The sequence below is a fragment of the Hirundo rustica genome, chromosome 3, assembly GCF_015227805.2.
Source record: "Hirundo rustica isolate bHirRus1 chromosome 3, bHirRus1.pri.v3, whole genome shotgun sequence".
Classification (NCBI taxonomy): Eukaryota; Metazoa; Chordata; class Aves; order Passeriformes; family Hirundinidae; genus Hirundo; species Hirundo rustica.
In genome coordinates this window covers 26,250,704-26,256,501 of record NC_053452.1, presented here as the reverse complement: position 1 = coordinate 26,256,501, position 5,798 = coordinate 26,250,704, and positions in this window count along the sequence as shown.

The window sequence follows — 5,798 nt, the reverse complement described above, 5'->3', positions numbered from 1 at the left end:
GTGTTTGCCACTGTACAAGCATCAAATGTGCTTAATTCTATATGTGTTTGCACCCAGCCTGGGGACCAAGAGATAACAGGGCAACATTAATTCACCTGCATGGTTCCTAACCTGGCATATGGAAAGGACTGTAAAGCAGGGATTGCAACCCAGATTTCACCATACCCTTCACTATTAATCAGACACCTCTTTCTCTCCCTATTTGTATGAGCTGTACATAGCAAAATAGTTTTCTTCAAAGAAAAATCAAGGACCTCACTTCCCTGTTCATGCAACAAACTACCCAGCATAGTCTCGAGCCTCCTCCACATTTTTGTTATTGTCTTTATAGTTTGATCCTTGTTGGGGTCTAAATGTTCACTAAAGATGACAAACTTTGTCTTAAAACAGGCAAAACCGTTCCAATTTCTCCGCTGGTTGTGCAGACAAAAACACTCTGAGCGTTGCACAGAAGCTTAGCTGCTCTTTTTAGATGAACTTCCTCTCTGTTCTTGGTCATTTGCTCTAACTATATGGAGCAGTACTCAATGAGTGAATGAAGGAGATGCAGGAAAACAATTTGAAATTAATTAAGGCTTAAAGGCTGAAATACATTAGAGATGATTTCCTGGATATGGATTCTGTTCTATCCCTCTCCAGACAGGATCTTTTCTCCCCACAGCGGTCCAGCAGCCACTGACATGGACTATCTGCTCCAGTGATAGTCCCCCCCAGCTATCCCCCACCAGGCCAGCTGCAGAGAAGAGTTAAACTCTGTGAGAATCTGAGCGTTTTTGCAAAGGTCTGAGGAACCTCACAGGCTGGGTGAAGCCAGAGTCTCCTCTCCTGCAATGGCAATGGATTCTGAAGTTGCTCAGAGAAGGAAAGGATCAAAAGTATTAATCTAGGCTACCCAGGGAGGAAAGAGACTAGATTGAGAAGGTGCCAGTCTCTCTCTCAAATTTTTAGATCAGATTGACTTTTGCAAACAATACATATTGAAAGTTCTCTCCCTTGCTGAAGCTTGAAAAACGTGAGGGTAGGTACTTAAAAACACAACAGGCAAATGTCAAAGCAAGTAGATCAAACCTAAAATAAGAAAAGAAAGAACAAGTAATGTGAGTTTCTTTGAATCTGGTAAAAGCTGTAGCCAGCTTTACTGTTATCTGAATGGGATCAGATATTTTTGGTATAGCAAAATGCAAAAATCAGGTTGTTATGCGTGCACACAGTTTCTTTTACCAGTTACAATACTACAAATCACAATTTCCCCTCTGTGACCTTTCTTAAACAGTCAGCAGACTAAAAGAGGAACACAAGGAATTTTACACTAGATGAAGAAATAAAGAGCATTCATGCAAATATTAATTCCCATGTTAAATAGAAGGGCACACCAGAGATGATGCAGATGAAACTCTCCTTTGGTAGTGTGACCTCTCTTGAGGAATTAAATTATTTGTTTTACAAAAATAGATCCAACTGTAAGTGTCCTGAGATATCCAGAAGTGAAGCAAACTAAACCTTCTGACTTGAAAAAGTTAGAAATGAAAATCTGTCAATCAGTGCTATAATCTAACAATATTAGAGCTGCTCTCTCATTTTTTTTTCTCTCTGATAAACTACTGAAGGACCAGGTAAAAGAGCTATGAAGAAGGCACTTGGAAAAGTCACTTATAACCAACAGTGAAAACCAAAGTTAGGTGTAATCCTGTGGACAAGGGCTCCCTCTGTGCAAGGACACTCCCTGTCACTGGGCAGCAACAGTGTGCCACAGTGGAAGGTGCCAGCAGTGGGAGGAAACATATAAAACGAATTAGCCCTCTCCCCTTTCCACCAGTATACCCATTTGGTAACAGCTGTTACCTATCCAGTTTATCTCTTCTCCAAAATCTTTGATGTCCAGAAAACTGGAAAATCTAATAGTGTCTTGGGAAAGAGGATAGCAAAAATATTGAGAAAGTAATAAAAACACAAACAATTCTTCCTCACAAAGTTCTTCAGATCTGGTTAGTTAGAAAACTCTTTTTAAACCGGTCATGAATGAAGGAAATTTACTATTCATGGCTGCAGAAATTAAATTCAAAAAAAGGACTTGCTGCTTTCAACAATCTTGAGAACAATGATATATTTTCTTTTTTTTTTTTTTTTTTTTCCTAGGGATAAATAAAAAATGAGAGCATTGAGGCTTCCTCTGGAAGGCTGCAGTTTACAGCCAAGGCACAGTTCAGCCCATTAGCCCAAGGACTTGATTTGCCATTACATCAGCCATAGTGGAATGACACTTGTGCAACGGGGCTAAAATGAGCTAAAAAAGTAAATGACGATATCTCTGGTTCTACTATATGGCCAAACTGGCCAGGAGCACCACAGTCTGGGAGGTCTGTGGTCAGGCACCAGAAGTGGAGCAGTTTGGCTGCTACCTGCCATGCCAGGACTTCCCAGCTGGAGAGGTGACATCCCAAGGGAGGCGCACCAAGCCCAACCCCCGCTGGCAATGACATAACTGCTCTCCTTGGCTGCTGAAAGCATCTCTTCGGGACGTGCCACCCATGACACATGCCCCACAGTAGTTAAACGAGGAATGAGAGTCCTCTTGTGTCCCTTTTGCCCCAGAAAAGAGGTTGCAGCGTTGCGCAAACCCACCCCGCTGGGAGCATGCCAGCAGGATGTGGAGCGCTGCCGCTGCTCCCGCTGGGTCCGGGGGGCTGCCCAGGGCTGTGCTCAGCCAGGGCTTGGCCGGTGGAGCAGGGAAACAAATGGCAGCACCTACTGGGAAACAGGGAGGGGGCCAGTCTCCAGGCACCTGTTGAAACAAGATTATAAGATTTAGGTTGGGAATGCCCAATGCGCTTTTCCTGCACGGATCCTGCCGACACGGCTGCGGTACCTAGCGGAGATTACAAAACTTCACACAGAGAGGACTGCTGTAAAATCAGAATAGTGCTCATACCAGATCAGATACGCAAAGTGAGAGAATATGCACTTTGAATATGAATTTTAAAGCACAATCTCATTCACCTACAGCTCCTGTGCGTGAAAAACTCCCCAAAAGGCACCTTGGTTACACATCAGATAATACCCTCAGAGCCTATTTTTCTTTTTTTTTTTTTTTTTTTTATTTTTTGGAGATTGATCAGTGCAAACTCTCATTAGCTTATTTCTCTTTTAAATAACTGCAAAATGTCTCTTTGTTTTTTTTTGGGGGGGGAGGCCAGTATATTTTAGATATTAAGGGAAAAAGCCCCTCCAAAATGCAAAATATTTCAAAGACAGACTTATACAGTTTGTGAAACCTGGTTGTGACTGCTCTCTATAACTTGTACTACACTTTGCCTCCTTCACCCTCTGACACATAACAAGAAAACTGGATTCAAAATGAGATTGCACCATGGTGAATTCATTCCTTGAATTGCATCGTAAGTTTCAGCAATACACAGCGTGGGAACACGTCGATTAGCTCTCGCTTTGAAGAAATTGGATTTGCAAAGGTCAGCAGTGGCTCGGCCCATTTCTCAGCAGATCTTTGGCTTGCTTTTCATCCCGGGACTAGCAGGGAGGAGGTCAGAGAAGAATGACAAAAAGAGCGAGCTATTTGAAGAGAGCCCAAAGAATCTGACTGTGCTCCCAGCAGCGTGGAGGTTTCTTTTTCTCAAAGTTAATAAAAAGGCAGATTTTAAACCAAATTTATGGGAATAACTTTCTGGTTTTACTTTACATATTAAAAAATTAATTATTTTGGTATAAACTGAGAAATGCTTTCCAATGTAACTTTTGGTCTGGCAAGAGCTGCCTGAATCTAATCTGCAGAAAAGCCTGCTCGCCCTCCCCCATCCCTCCCACTTTTTGTGCAAAAGGGTTCAGCCAGCCTGCAAAAGAGGTAGGAAGAGGCAAAGCTCAGCCTCCAGTGGAAGTGTGAAATCCAGGGACTTTGTGCTCTGTATTTCTCATCTGAAACATGTTTCCCAGTTGTTTAGTTTGCTCCTATGCCAGAGCACAGAGGTAGCTTCACTACCCTTTTGAGCCAGAAAATTCACAAAACATTTTGGCCACTCTCTGCACCTAATTAGCATAAACTGGACTTTCCTCCTGCTGCTGGCAGGGCAGGGTGCTGGGAGTGTGTGATCAAGGCGTTTCGGCAGCTGTCACCAACGTTCTCCTTAGGCTGGCGGTGAAGGATTCCTCCTGGATCCGGAACAGGGGTTTGCTGTGGCCACTTACAGAGGAAAGCCACAGAAAAGGGAAGGAGGTGGGGAGGAAAAGAAAGAGAGCAGGTTAGAAAGGAATCCAAAAATACCAGCAAGCCTCAGTTCCTTCACCTCTAAATATTAAACATTTCTTGCAGAAATACAGAGCACACAGACTGAAACATATCTCCTAGAAAACTGGGAATAATGGACTCATCTGCTTTGCTTGTGTGTCTTTGGGGTTTTTTGGCAGCTCACTTTCTCTTGCTTTAAAGCATTGTGAAGGCTTGCAATGCGGGGAAAGAGTAGGCAGAATAGCTCCAGCTGCTGTTGCAACTCTCCTCAAATGGTAAAATTGTTTTTCCCTAGTCTTCCAACAAGCAACATGGCAGCATTCTGACATAAAAATATAATTTAGAAAGTATCCAAATCATGAAAGGCCACATCATGGTGCCCTGTTGGCTCCTGTTAAGTAGCCAGTACGAATCCAGGTGAATTTTTCTTGTCATTAACTGAGCAATTCTGGCCTTTGCCCTTACTAATTTGACTCAGAAAATTCCCTTCTGAGTCTGTCCCAGGGATATCCAGAGGTCTGGCTGCTGCAGAGGGTGCCAGTAGGAATACCACAGGAATACTGATGGAGGAGGGGCATTTACAGCATGTGCAAAAGAGACGCAGGACAGAGTGCTTTAGGCAGATGAAGATGAAAAGGGAGTGGTTATTGTCAAACTGACAGACAAGTGAGGTTTCTGTGACCTAAGAGGAAGTAATAAATGCTGGGCTTGGGCTTTTAGTGAAGAAATGGCTTGTTCCCCTGCTGCTTCATAGCTGCATCAGACTTCCACCAAAATCTGATCACCACCATTGAGTGAGTCTATGCAAGATTATGCAAACTCCTCTCACAGGTGTTGTCACCACAGATCCTGCCAGGCTCTGGAATTTCTCATTACCTCACATACCCAGCAACTCTTTAGAAGAGCCTTCACTTTCCAGTTACAGAGATAGAAGCAGGTAGGGGATCTGAGTAAGGTTCTGCAGCTAAGGTGATCTCTCTTCAGAAATAGCACTTTGTGCTAAATATGACATCCCGTCTAGAAGCTTTGTTAAAGCATCCTTTCTAGGGCTGTAAATTTTAATTTGACAGATTTCCACAACATCAGACCTGAATAAGACTGTGATTTATGCCTCATTTGCAAATTTCTATCTTTATACACCTAACCTGGAGAGCTTAGGCATTAGGATGTGTATCTGGATTACATGTGCACAGCTGTTCATGGTCAGCCACCAAATCCCAGATCCAGCTTCTTTTCTCTATTTAGCATCCTCTTGTCTGTTTTCATTTTAACACTCTTTTATGTGTGATGTTTCTATCAACACCTACTTCAGCATCCTTCAGTGGAGAAAGGCGCCCTTGTCGCATCTTTCTCATCTGAATAAGCTTCGTAACTGAAAACACAAGTACTAGGTTTAGCCTTTTTTTTTTTTTTTTCAGAAACAAACCAAAGAAAATCAGGAGGTTAAACAGCTACAGTTGAGGGTACCTCGCTGAGCTGCAATAAAAAAATAAAAGATTGGTCTGAACACATATTTTTTTATTGAAAGAGAATGAACATAAATTACAGCTGCTGACCATGT